The 16,312-nt window shown below is 44.8% G+C and overlaps 1 protein-coding gene across 1 annotated transcript in view; it reads left to right on the forward strand.

Moving 5' to 3' along the window:
• The window catches only part of SLC37A1 (solute carrier family 37 member 1), a 124,228-nt gene extending 110,182 nt beyond the window's left edge, over positions 1-14,046 (forward strand). The window contains exon 22 of the transcript XR_013179787.1: positions 14,033-14,046. The gene's annotated coding sequence lies outside the window, so the exon portion shown is untranslated. The remainder of the gene's footprint in view (positions 1-14,032) is intronic.
• Positions 14,047-16,312: the final 2,266 nt, after the last annotated feature.

Genomic DNA, 16,312 nt, shown 5'->3' on the forward strand with positions numbered 1-16,312 from the left:
AAAAGTTGTCCTTGCTGAGGGATTCAGGCCCTACCATGGTGTGGGAGCAGGGATCTCCCACGCTGGCAGTCACAGGCACGGACAGTGCTCAGGTTCCCCTTGTTCCCCCCGCTCTGTAAATCCCAAAGCTGCAGCTGGTTTGTCAGGGGGATGAGCAGAAAGGGGACAATCCTTCCCCCATGGCCCAGGAAACACTTGAGGCAGCTCAGCCTCTCTCCCAGGTCTCAGGTACCAGCCCTGAACAGCAAATCCTGCCTCCTGCCCTGGAAATTCAGACTGTCCTCCTGTTGTTTCTGCACATTAATCCTGAGTTTAACTCTCATTTCTCCCCCAGTGCCGTTTCCTGTGTTTGGTTTCTTTCATTAGCACACAAATTGTGTTATTGCAGTTACTCTCCAATCTCTCAGGGAGATCCAAATTACCCCAAAACTTCCATTCCCTCTACTCTGTTCCTACCAGAGACCCAGGACAGACTCACAGATGGTTCTGTCTGCTGGTGCCTCCTCCTTTAAACAGCTTTTTGTGTGTGGTTTTGGGCTTTCTGCTGCAAACTGGAAAGGGCTCTGATCCCTGGATTTGAACAGATCCCAAGGGAAATGGAAAGATCCAAGCCCAGGGTCAGCTCCAACTCACACAGAATCTTCATGAATGGATGAACTACACCCTGGTTTTGATTTACCTCAAACTTCGATGCTCAAAGGTCGAATCTGAATTATGTGGTATGAGAGACAACTGCTCACTTTGAAAATTTAAAGAGCTTTATTAAACCTTAACAGAAATACAACAAAGGACTGCATAAGGAAAAAGCTGCAGTGCTGGGAACTGCCCCTCATGCACACCACATGGCCAGTTCATCTTCAGGATGGATGCTCAGTCTTTTATACCCCTGGGGGCTGCATCAGCCAGCCCTGACCCTCCCAAGGTCTGTCAGTCAGCTCTTCTGTGCCATTTATCAGTGCAAACTGCTTTCTTGTCCCTGGATTGGAGCTCAGGTGTTGCCATGCCCACCCCCTGAGCACCCCCAAGCTTTTCCATTCCACCTGCCCCATGCCAGGGACACCTGTGCAGCTTCTTTGTACCTGTCCTGGACAGCCCAGGCTGCCTGATGGCAACAATACAGGGGGGAAAGGGAACCATGGGAAGAACAGAGGACATCTAAACTACAATAACATAACCATACATCACTAAAGCTTTTATTGACATTCACACAATAGTTAATTTTTAATTGTAAGAGCCAATCACCTCATTATCCATTTAACATGTGGTTTGTGCCCTTTTTCTTTCCTAAACCTTATAATCCAAAGTACGTTCCCAGACTGTTCCTCTGTGGAATTCTTCACCACTTATGCACGGGTAAATGGAATTTGCCATCTCCATTCAGGCAGATTTCTGTCCCAGACCAGCTCCCAGGGCAGATGAGCTGTGCAGGAGCCACCAACAATTGCTCAGGCCTTGCCAGCTCCTGCACTGAGCTGCTCACACCAGATGAGAAAACCTGCTGTGCAAACTCCACTGCCCCTTCCTCCCACCAAAGCTTCCTAGGAGTGAGATCCTTACAGGAAGTTTTGTTTCAGCTGGAAGGGTTTTCTCTAAGCACAAACCCTAATCCAGCAATTATTTATGCATCTGCTGAGCTCCCACCAGCCCTGGCAGAAAGGAACTTCTTTCTTGCCTTTCTCTGACTGAAGGATTTTTGGGAATTGATGGTTTGTTTTGGCCTGCAACAATTTTAGGAGCAACCAAAAAAAAAAACCAAAAAAACTGTTTACTGGAGAGAGATGAACAAAAGACCTTGATGAAATCCTGCTGAATATTTTGGAGCTGCATCACAAATGTGGAAAAGGGAATGCAGCCCATCCTCAGGGCTGCAGCAGTGGCTGTGGTGATGCTGTAATGTGCTGTGAGGGTTATTGAAAGAACAGGCAACACCCAGGCTGCTTTCACAGGCAGCTGTAAAATAAATAAAAAAAACCCAAAAACATGCAATGGCAACCAGCTGATGGTATAAATGGGAATACCACAGTATTTTTTTTTTTAAATCTCATTTGTCTTTGTAATATTAGATTTCTATGAGACAGTCCTCCCAAGATATGTTTAACCAAGGGAAATGCAAGGCATTCTCTCATAATTCTGGTTTCTTATGCTTTCCCCACAATATTTAACATTGTGATTCATATGCTAATTAAAGGATTTGAGAGTCTCAGGCAATCAGCCCATTAAAATGTCACACATTTTCAAGGTGACATTTTAAAACCAGACTCAGCATGAGAATGAAGTTTTTTGAGGCAGGGAGACAGATGTCTGAGTGTGATTTAATCTTTTCTCCCCCCGTTCCAATGACTAAGAGTGGGTATTGTGTCTCAGTGTTGTTTCTGCTTACAGTAGGTGTCTTACAGAGAATTTTCTATGACCTGTGGCAGCTTTCAGCATCATGGCAGTGTCAGGTGCTCCCCAGCCTTGCATTGCTGTCCTAGACTTGTGATCAAAGCTGAACATAAAATGGGTTATAACAATTCCACACCATTTAGCCAGGGAAACTAATGATGAGCTCTGGGATTTTACTACTTTTTTTTTTTTCTTTTTAGAGCTGTGAGATCCCACAGCCCATTACTCTGTGTTTTAGTGGGGTTTGATAATCAGATCAAACTGAGGCTGCACGCCTTGGGAGGGGAGCAGCTTTTTAAAAATGTGAGTACCCCCACAGCAGCCAATTTACAAAGGAAGTTTAGTGCCTGTTAATACAGGAGCCAAGTGATGCCACAGGAGTGTCTGTGCATGGAAATTGTTCATCCCAGAGCTGCCTCTGAGCAGCAATAACAGCATCTGCCCCACGTGGGAGTTTGAGCCTGTCAGGAGAAGCACTGCCATGCACTGTTCCATTTTCCCATTTTAACAGCAGATTTTTTTGCTGCAAGCCTCTCTCTAAAAACATCTGAAGGGCAAGTTTACCTGCATGCCTGCTTGTCGGGGTCTCTCACTGCTCACAGGGACCCCGAGATGAGTTCCAAAGTCTCTTTTCCCAGCCTGGCACTTGAAGAAGGAGTCAGAGCTCTTCATTTCTCGGTCTCAAGGTTGTTTAATGTAGAAACATCTATAAAATTCTTTCTCCTGTCCAGCCAAGGTCTGCTCAGCAGGACAGTTCCAGGCACTCTGCCTGCCCCCAGGGCAGTGTTATCTTTTTATACTAAAAACTACATGTACAATGTTTACAATTACTTTCCAATACCTATCACCTATGTTAGACAGTGAGCTTCTACTCTAAACCAATCCAAAAGTGCCAACATCACAGCAGAAGATGGAGGCCAAGAAGAAGGAGAAAGGCTGGACACACCCAGATCCCTCCATTTTGCCCCCTGAACCCCCATTCTAAAAACCCCAAAATCTACTTTTCCACCCCATGATAACTTCACCATCATTCTACTTAATTTGTCATGGCTTGCTGATCTTCATTTGAGGTTGGTAACTTGCTCCATGGGTCATAATCAAACCCACAGGGGCATCCTGGGCTCTGTGCCAGGGTCTCTGAGCCCCTGGTAGGGATCTTGGCTGCTCAGGACAGCCAGAGGGGTGTCCTGGCTCCTGAACCTGCTCTGTGGGATTGAGAGCCACACTCTGCTTTTATTCTCTTGTCACGCTGTAAAAATTTCTGTGCGAGAGCAAACAGAGTGGGCAAATCCTCTACCCCACTAACACAAAACCTCCCCTTTTTGCCTTGTTTCCCATCTCCTTGGCTCACCTGTGGCTATAAAACAAAGGATCAAGCCTGTCAGGGATGAGGAGCACTCAACCCTCAGCCCACAGGAAGAGTTTATAGGGAAGGAGCCTCATGCAGGACCAGCCAGCTGCTGCTCTGACTCCCAGCTCCAAGGAATTACTGCCCAGAGGTGTTTCTGGGGCCTCCTGAGCCCCCCTTGTGCATGCACCATCCTCTTCCACACAGCACCCTTGTCAATAGGGCTGTTTAGTACCAGAAAAATACAGCAAAAACTTTCTGAGGTGTGTTTAAAATAAAAGAGCTTGGATGTTCCTGATCTAGGCAAGATGGGAGAGCAGCAGGTGATCTCCCCTTTCTCTCAGCTCTCCAGGGCAGTGCCCAGGCAGAAATGTTGTTTGGACTCTGACAAAATGGGACATTGGAGGTCTGTGTGTGAATGCTGTGATGGCACAAAAACCCCAGTGTCAGGAAAATTAATGCACAAACACCAGAGGTTTATGTCCAAAAAGGAGACAGAGGAGTCCTTTGACTTTATTGGAATAAAGGGAGGGGCCATGGCGCATTCACCTGGGGTCTCTCAAATTTTTGGAGGATGCAGACTCCTTTCTATCTCAATTTCCCGGCCACTTTTCCCTTCTCTCCCCATTGGCTGAGGTACTTGAGAGGTACAGACTGCCCAGAATGCCTGATACCAGAGATTCCCCTCTAATGTATAACCCTCCCTTTTAATTTTTAATTCTTATGGAATTCAGGGGGTTTCCCCATTGTTTCTATCATCTTCCAATGTCTAATTTTATTTATCAGCAAACCTAAAGTTTATTTGTAAAAGCAAAGATCTTTTTCCATCCATCAATCAGTGGAATCCTTCCCATTGTTTCTTTTATTCCCCAGTGCTGGTTTTATCTACCAGCAGACCCACAGCTTGTTTGTAAAGACAAATCCACTATTCCTCTCACCAGTAAATCACAATAATAAATTTAATAATCTCTCACTGGCTTCAAATCCCTTCTAGAGTGACTCAGCAAGCCAGAGCTTCCCTCTCCTTTCAAACAATCCACATTTGTAAAGCACCTTGTGGATTTTTGGATGCAAAAACCAACATTCCCATTACCAGAAAACAAAAACTTCTGGCCAACCCCACTTTTTGGATGTCCCCATAAAGGAAGGAGCTGTAACCAACAGGTCAGACACTGAGGTGTAGCAAATCTGGCCCTTGGCTGGTGAGAAACCAAACTCACAGACACAAAAAAAGCTTTCTGGCTCTTTTGGCAGGTAGTCAGGAATCACAGGTGTACTCAGGCACAAGCACACACAGAAAGCAGCTATCTGTAGACAATTTTGTAACACCACTCTTGGCTCTGTTGCAAGACAAACTTAGAACCAGGAGGGTTTGGAAAGTGCAGCCCGGCGTTGCCGCAGCCAACGTTTGCTGTAAAGTCTCTGAGGAAAAATCTGTTTTCCAAACTGTGTGGAAGCACAGTTCCAGCCTGGCTGGCAGACCCAGCAGATCCTCTGCCCTAAAGCTCCAAACTGACAGGGACTTGGAGCAGCTCTGTCATTTTATACCAAAAAAAAAAAAAAAAAAAATTAAAAAAAAAAGTTTGTTCTCAGCCTACTGATGGCATTCTGTGCTCAGGACAGCTGGGACACGCTCCAGGCTGGAAAATGACAGGAGAAAATCAAGACAAAACCACATAAATCCTCCTCAAATTTGTGTGCCCAAGGCATGCCTTCTGGAATGGCCAGCTAGCAGCTGCCCTGGGTAAGCCCTGGGAGCCAATTTGTCCCTCAGTGCTGCCACTTCAGGGCTGGCCAAAATTGCAGCTTGTTATTCAGGGCATTGCCAAAACACACCTTAAGCACCAGCAGGCTTGGGGCACTACCACCTCTCCAGGAAGGTGGAAAGATTTCCCTTTTGATGAGCAAATTCCCCACCAAACAATCCCAGAAGCCCGAAAACCAGTAAAAAAATTGAAAGTTCAAAATTTAATTTTCTTTACTGAGCAAGCCCCAGCTAAATGAAATGAACATTCAGAGCAGTGCTTATGTGTTTGAGTTATTATTTCCCTTCCCAAAAAGAAAAAAATTAATTTCAGGCAGAGTTATATTAACAAACAAACCCCTAACATGCCTGTTAGAAGTGTTTTCCACCACTTTTCCTTGCCAGGCTTTGGAATAGAGATGGAAATTCATGGCTGGGGCTGGGATTCCTGCTGTCCTTGGGCCCTGTGGAGCGTGGTGGGCAGCAAAGATATGGATAATGCACAGGGAGCTGTGCAGGCAGCAGGTTCAACACCCACCAAACCCTCTCACGCAGGGAATTTGGTGTTTCCCCAGGAGCAGCTGCCCTCCCACCACCCCCCAGTGCTGCCCAGGGCTACTGGACCCACTGGTGCCTCCAGCACTGGCTGCAGGGAGCTGAGTTCTTATCGTGGGGAAGAGCTGAAGAAATGTGTTCCTAAAGGCTGTGGGGTCACAGGTCTAAAAGATATATTCCTAAATGTTCTAGGGTCACAGGTCTAAAAGATATGTTCCTAAAGGTTATGGGGTCACAGACCCAAAAGATATATTCCTAAATGTTCTGGTGTCACAGGAGTAAAATATATATTCCTAAATGTTCTGGGGTCACGGGTCTAAAATATATATTCCTAAATGTTATGGGATCACAGGTGTAAAAGATACATTCCTAAATGTTCTGGGGTCACAGGTGTAAAATATATATTCCTAAATGTTATGGGATCATAGGTCCAAAAGATATATTCCTAAATGTTCTGGGATCATAGGTGTAAAAGATACATTCCTAAATGTTCTGGGGTCACAGGTGTAAACCACCATGTCCTCCTGACAATTCACCGCGGTGGCATGTGTGTCATAAAGGATGATTTCATTGCCTCGTTTATTTTCTTCTCCATTTTCTCCCCCCCACCCAAGATGTGATCCTCCTCCTCCTCCTCCTGCCTGCTGTGTGTGTTGCCAAGGGCAGATCTCCAGGGCAGTGACTCTTCCCAGCTCCTTTCCCTGCAAAGAGCACATCACCCATTTTAGGGTTGTTGAGCCAAGGCTGTGTCATCCAGAGCCAGGGAGATCCTGGCTTGCAATGGACAAAAAGTGCAGGAATGTCCCCTTTATTTACAGTCTTTCATTTTATTCTCCCAGTTGTGTCATTTCTCCACCCTGCAGGGTGATTTTTACTCCTTGACCTGTGCTTCAGGCTGCCTTTTCCACCCATGCAGGAAGCATCAGGTGCTGCCTGATGGCTGCAGCTCCAAAGAACAGAGCTAGGACAGGTCATCCAGCTTCATCCACTGGCAACTGTATGCAAAAAGGCAGAAAAAATTGCATTTCTAAGCCTACATTTTTATTTGTGTATTTATCTAACTGTTTCTATTGAGGAGAAAATTGTGAGCACTCAGCAGCTCCCACAGCTTTGAACTGCACTGAATTATAGACATTCACATGGCTTCATGTAGGTGTTCCACAAATCCAGGCATCTTTTGCATGAAAATACCTAAAATTAAATTGAAAAGGTTACAAGCTGATTAATATTAAAAGCTTGCACCAATTAGTATGGCACAGCTCTTTCTTTCAAACATGAACTGTGCAGGCTAACTCAGAGTCTTTACTCCTTTCAATGCTGAGATTAAGTCCATTATTTCCAGTGCAACAACCTTGTGACACCTCTGAATTTATCTCCAGGACAAAGGTCTTTTCTCATCCCAGTCGTTAACATTTAACCAGGGAGACAATAATCACTCTGAGGGACACATTGTACATGGAGAGGGGCTCCGTGGCGTGACTCGCAGGAGGAACTCAGAGTTTGCAGAGTGAGAATGGTGTTTGCAGACTGTAAAAGTGAATAACAACCTTTATTCACATTGACATTCTTTCAAAAAAAGAACTGAGTCCTGTGCTTTGCTTCATGGATGGATTTATTACTCCATAGCGTGGGGTCAAAATCAAAGCCCGTTTGCCAGATGGGGTTTGCCTGAGGTTTTTAAGCTATATTTTTGAGCCCTGTCATTTTCAGAGCTCAGCAAAAAGTTCATTTCACCACCCTGAGTTGTATTAAAATGTGCTCTCTGAATGTGCATTTACCCAGGGCAGCCTTCCTGAAGCTGCAGGCTGGTGCCTGCAAGAAGTGCCTGGAAAATGAGCTTGGCTGTGACCACAGCAGGGCAGATGGAAGCGCCTGGATCAGCTCTGGGTGTGTGGCACATGCTGCCCTTGCTGCCTGGGACACAGCCACGGATGCTCTGTGCTGTGGGGCTCCCTCTTCCCTCCTCCCTTGCCCAGAGGAGGAGGAGGAGGAATCACTGTCTCAGGTCTCTCACTGCTCAGAGTGACCCTGAGATACTTTAGAAAGTCTCTTTTCCCAGCCTGGCAGTCAAAGAAGGAGTCAGAGCTCTTCAGTTCTCAGTCTCAAGGTTGTTTATTGTTCCTTAGCTATAAAATTCTTTCTCCTGTCCTGCTGAGGTCAGCTCAGCAAGACAGTCCAGGCACTCTGCCTGCCCCCAGGGCAGTGTTATCTTTTTATACTAAAAACTTCGTGTACAATGTTTACAATTACTTTCCAATACCTATCACCTATGTTAGACAGTGAGCTTCTACTCTAAACCAATCCAAAAGTGCCAACATCACCCAGAAGATGGAGGCCAGGAAGAAGAAGGAGAAAGGCTGGACATGCCCAGATTCCTCCATCTTGCCCCCTGAACCCCCATTCTAAAAACTCCAAAAAATCTATTTTTCACCCCGTGATAAATTCACTATCATTCTACTTAAACTGTCATGGCTTGCAATTCTTCATCTGATGTTGGTAATTGTTTTTTCCAAGGCTAAATCAAAGGCACAGGGGTCTTGGGCTCTGTGCCAAGGTCTCTGAGCCCCCTGGGCAGCAGCTCGAGCCCTCCAGGGCAGCCAGAGGAATTTCCTGGGTTCCCACATCACTGCAGGCATTAAAGGAGATCTGCAGCCAAACCCTTTTCCCATTTCCCTCGGTGCACAGCAGGAGGATTTTGATCTGCAGGACAGGGAGCTCATGCTCCAATCTGCACTCCCAGCAAGGGCAGTCCCTTTAAAAAGTGACAGGACAAGGGGAAGTGGCTTCAAACCAGAAGAGAGCAGGGCTAGATTAGAAATTAGGAATAAATTCCTCCCTGTGAGGATGGGCAGGCCCTGGCACAGGGTGCCCAGAGCAGCTGGGGCTGCCCCTGGATCCCTGGAAGTGCCCAAGGCCAGGTTGGACACTGGGGCTGGAGCAGCCTGGGACAGTGGAAGGTGTCCCTGCCATGGCAGGGGGGTGGGACAAGATGATCTTGAAGGTGCCCTCCAGCCCAAACCATCCTGGGATCCTGTTTTAGGCTCGGGAAGGGCACTGGGGTCCCTCCATGCAGGTGCAGCCTCCAGGGCAGCAGAGGCAGGAGCTGAGCCAGGGGGACACGGGACAATGACACCCTCACCTGGACCTCTGTGCAAGGACTAAAATGAGGGCTGGGCTGGCTTTAGCCAGGAGCAAAGTGCCAGGCACTGCTGCCAAGCACCAGAATGAGGTCACCTGGACACCAGCTAAATGTCTCCATGCTGCTGGTGTGTTTCTCAAGTTGCAGCACAACCTTTAACAAAGGTTTGCACACTGATTTGCAGACCAGGCTCATTGGACAAAATTCCAGTTAGAGATTCATGGGTGCAGGAGGCCTTACAGGTGGATTCCTGCCACGTGATGGCTGCAGGAAAGACATCAGGCATGATTTTACCTCCTCCTGCCCAAACACAGGTTGGTTCATCAGCTGGCATCAGCCCCAGCCATGTCCCACACTGCCTGAAGATGAAACCTTTCATCTTCTCCACCATCTCATTTTTTCAGCATTGTAGTATTAGCTACTCCACTCCATTAAGAGCCTCTTTTTAGCCCATCTAAATGTATTCTCATGTAAGGAAAAGCAGCATAATAACAAGGACATGTATAAGAGCCTGACATTTCTTTTCATGCTGGTACATACTGTTCACAAAGTCCCAGAAGAATATTAATGTCTGTCTTTACACAGGTGAAGGGGACTAATCATTTGAAAGGACTCCTCATCTTTGAGGGCTGTTTCATTATCCCTTCACAGAACACACTGAAATCCTTCATATGACACCCACATCAGTCTCCCCACTCCCAGCTGCACAACCGCTGCTCTCAAGAATTGCAAGGGAGGATCAAAGAAGAAAATTACACCAAATTTTTAGATTATTTTTATCCTCAAGGAGTTAGCGGGGTGGAGAGGATAATAACCACTTTTCTCAGTGATTACATGGTGCTGGCAGTAAATTTTGCAACGACCAAGAGCTACTGATCACTTCCAATACCTCTGCCAGGAATATGAATCCAGAAGAAATGTACATCAGCCCCCCAGCCCTGAGTGGTTCCACAGGCAGAGCCACCAGAAAGACAAAAAATCCCCTAAAACCACAGCAGCTGAAATGGAGCCACAGCTCACCCTCTCACCATGACCGTGTTCACAGGGGTCCCAGGAAGAGGGAAGAGAGGAGGATCTGACTCCATGTTTCAGAAGGCTGATTTATTATTTTATGATATATATTACATTAAAACTATGCTAAAAGAATAGAATAAAGGATTTCATCAGAAGGCTGGCTAAGAATAGAAAAAGAAGGAATGAATAACAAAGGTTTGTGTCTTGGACAGAGAGCCCGAGCCAGCTGGGCTGTGATTGGCCATTGATTAGAAACAACCACATGAGCCCAATCCCAGATGCACCTGTTGCATTCCACAGCAGCAGATAACCATTGGTTACATTTTGTTCCTGAGGCCTCTCAACTTCTCAAGAAGAAAAAATCCAAAGGAAAGGATTTTTCATAAAAATGTCTGCGATACTCTCAACACTGAGTCCACCATGAAGTTTTTATAGTAATTTCTTCCTTCATATCAAGCAGAGATTTACCAGCTGGCAATTTTACAATAACCACAGATGTGATTATCATTGATAGTGAAGGTCTCTGGTGTGAATCATCCCAAATGGGTTTGGCTCAAGCTGCAACTTTGACCTCAAATCTGAGACTAAATCTCTCAAATCTAAACACTGCTTCTTCAGTCTGGCTCTAGCAGCACTTCCACAGTGCTGATCCACAAGGCTCCATAAAACTGCCACATTGCTCTGGCAGCCTCTCAGTTTAAAATTCACCCATCTTTCTCCAGGGACAGCCACATCCCAGCAGGAGACAGATCCCTGCCAGGATAAGATGGGGATGGCTGTCTCCTTTTCCTAGGAGAAGCAGATGACATTAATTTTATTTCCATTTCTAATCCTGCATGTTACTTTCTCTGCAAGAAGGCCTCAAACCGTGGTAGCCCCAAAGTGCTGGGCAGGCTGCAGGTGGGAAGTTGTCCTGCTTTGAAAAGGAAGTGAGTTATTGGGGAATTTGGTGGTCAGAAGTGAAGCACAGTTCCTGCCTCAAGGAGCTGAGCACATAACCCAAAAAGAGGCATTCATGAACTCCAGGGGTGCGTGCACATAACCCAAAAAGGGACATTCAGGAGTTCCAGGGCTGCACTGCATGCCCCAGGGCAGGGCAGCAGATGATGGCAGTGCTGGAGTTCTGCAGGGACAGCAAACTCCTCCTCCCACCTCAACCCTTGTGCAGGTTCTGCTCTGAGCCTCTGGGTGAACACAGCGCTGACCATCTCAGGAAAGTCACCAGCATGCAGAACCCAAGCAGTAAAACACTAATTACATTCCTCCAGAGAGAAGCTGCCAGTGCAAAGCCATTTGTTTTTTTTTTTTTGGTTTGGTATTTTGGGGGAGTTTTTTGGGATATTTTTGGGGGGCTTTTTTGTTTGTTTGTTTGTTTTGGTGGGGTTTTTTTTTTTTTGTGGTTTTTTTTGGATTTTTTGTTTTGTTTTTTGGGTTTTATTTTGTTTTTGTTTGGTTGGGGTTTTTTTGGCTGAAGTTTCTTGCTTGGTTTTTTTTGTTTTGTTTTTCATTTTTGGGGTTTTTTTGGTTTTTTCTTTGTTCTGGTTTTTTTTGGCTTTTGTTTTGTCTTTGGCTGGTTGTTTTTTTTGGCTGAAGTTTCTTGCCTGGCTTGTGGCAGTGATGGCCACAGCTTGTTTCTCCTGTTGTAGCTCAGGAAGGATTTGCTGATTGCACAACTCCCCCCCTTCCATGGCAGGGTGTGCAGGGACTGATACAGCTCCTCTACAGACAGAACCATGCTTGGAAACTCTACAGAGGGGCTCTGCTCTCTTCCCAGAGGCTGAAACCCCAGCTCCAGGAAGACTTTCCCTTCCTGCCCTAGGTCCCTGTGTTCCCCTGAGCATTCATCTCCTCTGATGAATTTAAACCAGCATAATTTAGATATGATTTCCTCGTGAATCAGTCATTTTATTGTAAGTGGATGAGCTGAGTTGGGAACACCGTGCTCAGCCCAGCTGAATGCCAAGAGCCCATTGAACTCACAAAGCAAAGAGCCCTGGGGTGAGAGCGGGCAGCCTCTGCCATCCCAGGAGAGGCTTTTCCTTTCCATGGGGTGTGCTTTACTCACCACACGTGATTTCCCTGGAAATCAGCACCCAGTGCTGCCTGGGCAGCAGGGCAGAGTCACCACAGGTCACTCTCAGTGCCAGGTGAGTCAGGGCTGGGTAACTCAGTGCCCATCACAGGGTGGGGCAGCCCTGCCTGCTCCAAGAGGAGCTGGCTTTGCTCTGTCAAGGCTAAAAATGAGCAGTTGGTGCTCACTGGGGCTGAATTCCCTTTGTTTGAGGTTTAGAAGGGCTGAGTCAGGCAAAGCAGAGGGGCTGTGTGTGTGTGTGTGTCATCATCTTATTGCAAAGCTCCCATACTTTCTTGGTGATTTCTCATGGGCACCTCCTTGCAGCACTGACTCCTTCTTCCTCACAGCACAGCCAACAAACTCCAGCTCTCTCCTCACCCAGATAACCCAGTCTTCTATAGCACTCATCCTCACTGGACACAGCTGTGGCCTGTTAAGGGCAGGCCTGTTCCTAATCTTTGGTGATTGGTACAGCTGCAGCTCCTCAGGGGGGAGATTACCTTCTGCACTATCTTTATTTTCTTACATTCTATCCCCCCACATGTGTGGTGTGCTGCAGGTGGGCAGGAGCTCTCTCTGGGCAGGGCTGGCAGCTCAGTGCTGCAAACTGGGGGCTCCCCCAGCTCTGGAGCAAAGCCTGAGGGCAGTTGGGCTTCTCTGGCATCTGCTTCTGCAAATGTGCCCTATGGCTGAGAGCTGGCCAGGGTGGGATCTGCTCCCAGTGACACCCCCTGACCAGGGGCAGGAAAACACCACAGAATCACTGAACAGCTTGAGGAGGAATAGTGAATTTGTCTTTACAAACAAGCTGTGGGTCTGCTGGCTCTGGGAGATAAAAGAAACAATGGGAAGGATTTCACTGATTGATGAATGGGAAAAGATATTTTGCTTTTACAAATAAACTTTAGATTTGCTGATAAACGAAATTAGACATTGAGAGATGAAAGAAACAATGGGGAAGAAAACCCCCTAAATTCCATAAGAATTAAAAATTCAAAAGGAGGGTTATACATTAGAGGGAAATCTCTGCTATCAGGCATTCTGGGCAGTCTGTGTTTGTGTATGTCAGGACTGTGGGGTGACAGCCACGAGATTCTGTGCATTTGAGTGCTTGGCAGATTCAGTTTAGATGTAATGTAATATAGTGTAATAAAATATAGGATAATATAGTATAAAAAGCTAATTAATTAGCCTTCTGATAAGATAGAGTCCTCCTCATCATTCCTCCTTCGTTGGGGGTGAAAATATCCACTGTAGCTGTGATTAACTCACACATGGATTTATTTCCCTTCTGCTAGCTCCACAACGCTGCTGGGTTTCCCAGCAAACATAACAGAATCTGAGAGTGAAGGAAACCTCTTGCTTTTTGATTTAATCAATTTGTTTCCAGTGCCTTCCTGAATATACCCACTGCTTATTTACAGGAAATGAAAATGCAGCAGCAGCTTTTCCATGCCTGACACATCCAAACAGAGCTGCTACAACTGAGTGCTCTGAGTGTTCAGGGGTCTCTGCAGCTGCTAAGGTGAAACACGAGGATTTCCCCCTTTTTATTTTTTCTTTTTATTGTAGATTGTACCTGTGCTGAAACTTCCTCCTGGCTGCACCATGGAGAGGAGAGAAAGGACAGAACTTGATTTGATATAACTACTTTTGACCAAAAATCTTTGAAATCTTATTTAGGTGGCTTTACACTGAGCAGAGGGATCACTGGGACCTTTTGTTCTAATTTGCCATGGGTTGGGTTTTTTTTGTCACTTTGTGGTTTTGGAGATCTTTTTTTTTGTTTTTAATGAAGGTGGTAGCAACAGAGGGAAAAGACTTAAATCCAATTTTAAGGCTTAAATCCAATTTTATGATCTAATGGCCAAAGTCCCTGTGCCTCTGTACTAAAACAAGCAGGTAAAAGCTGCCCTTCCCCCTAAAGAAACTCCCATATATTCCAGGGAAGCTGAGAAGTACCAGCTGATTTATACTGCTCTTACTAGAAGTTGCATGACACAGAACAGTTCTGCCTTGTTTACAAAACAGAATTTCCCAGTAAAGCATTCCAGAAGTTCAGTACATGCAAATCTTAGAGACAGTGACTAAATACTACAATCATTATTTCCTTGAAGATAAGAAGCTTTCACTTTTAAATTGCTGGTTTATTTTCTGAATACTGTTGGCTTTAGAGGCAATGATGAGTTATTACTTCAGGTAAAACTAAATGCATGTAGATAATAATATGAATTCTTTCACAGGCCAGGAAACAGAGGAAAAAAAATCAGAGTAATATTGCTTTTAATTTGATATAGCTGGTGTATCACATTCTGCCCTTCTTGAGCTTTGAAATATTAGAAAGCAAATGAAGCACTGCTATGTGAAATATTGCAGTGATAAAGGGGAAATGTCAATGGAGACATCCAAGACATCCAGAACTGCAAAAAACTAACCAGAATTTGTAGGGGATGCTGCCATCTTGACAAGATGCTGATGAGAAAATACAGTGACACAGCTCTGATTTTAAAGCACAAAACGCTGGTGGGTTGCAGCACAGCTGTAAAGGCAGTGGATCAAGCTGCAAGCCTGAAAACCTGCACAGATGGAATGCCAAAAATGGATGCTTTAATTGTGTTTTCACGTTGAATACTGTGTTTCATAACTGCCTCCCTCCTGTAGTCACTTCAGAAAGGATTAACAGCACAGCTACTTGTTTATACTCTGTTTTCTTTAACACAAGGCATGGAAAACTCTGAAGTGCCAACCTGTGCTGCTCCCTGGACATTTCACAGGACTGAGGTTGTCTCTTTCTCCTGTGGAGCTTGAGGAGGTGAGGGCCATGTGCAGTATGCAGAATAATTCCTTTCCCAAGTACAAATGAAGCTTAAGCCAAAGGGTGATATAACAGCAAGATACAACACATGGTGAGGATCTCTCTATTTTGTGTTAGAAAGAAGTTTGGGTCCATGAATAGCTGGGGGCTTTTTTGTTTGGTGGGGGTTTCTTGCACACACACACACACACACACACATATATATATATATATATATATATATATATATATATATATATATATATATAAAATTATATGTATTTTATATGGTTATCTTTAGATATATATTTATATATTTATTTACTTTATACATATATCCATATGTATCCATATTTTTTCCATATATCCATATAGATATGCATATTTATCTCTCTCTATATATGTATATTTATCATATATATTTTATGCATATTTATTTTTATATATATTTGTGTATATATGTATATATTTCTATCTGTATGTATATATACATATATACATGTATTATATATATTATATGTAATATATATACATGTATTTATATTATATATATTATATATAATATGTATATATACATGTATATATATACATGTGTATAACATATATATATAAGTGTGTGTGCATATTTTATATATATATATATATACACACATATATATGTGTATGTATGAGTAGGTCTGGCAGTCGAAAATCAGAATTCCCATGCCAGCTAAGACTATTAAATTCTGATTATCCCTATGGCAACATGCAGAAACACTAGATCCTGCCTGCAGGTGTAAATGTGATAAATCTCAGACAGGTGAGGAACTGTACAAAGATTTCCATGGGGATCTGGAGCCTGGCTGTTGACAGAAGCAGGGGAGGCTCCGTGGCTGAGTTCAATTTGCTTCTCCCTGTATTTGCTTCATGCTGATTCTCTGGAGTTACTGCCTCCACCCAGCTATAAAGAGTTGTTTGAACTCAATGTTGAATTAAGCAACCAACAGCACCCAACTCCCATTCCCAATGCCCTGACTCTAATAAATTTTCCAGAAGCTGTTCACAGCCAGGGCTAGTTAGGAAATGAGGGGCAGCCACTCCCCTGGATGTTCAGGTCATGCCCATGGGCACATCTACCTGTGCAAACACACCCATTACCTCTATTAAGAGAAAGGGAGAGGGGAAATAGAATATTGAAAGAACTGTTGTGTGCAGTAGTGGGGCATAAACCTGTGCAAATACATTTAAAATCAATATTTAATTCTCTTTCCAGCCTCTGC

This window comes from Agelaius phoeniceus, chromosome 2 (genome assembly GCF_051311805.1).
Source record: "Agelaius phoeniceus isolate bAgePho1 chromosome 2, bAgePho1.hap1, whole genome shotgun sequence".
NCBI lineage: Eukaryota > Metazoa > Chordata > Aves > Passeriformes > Icteridae > Agelaius > Agelaius phoeniceus.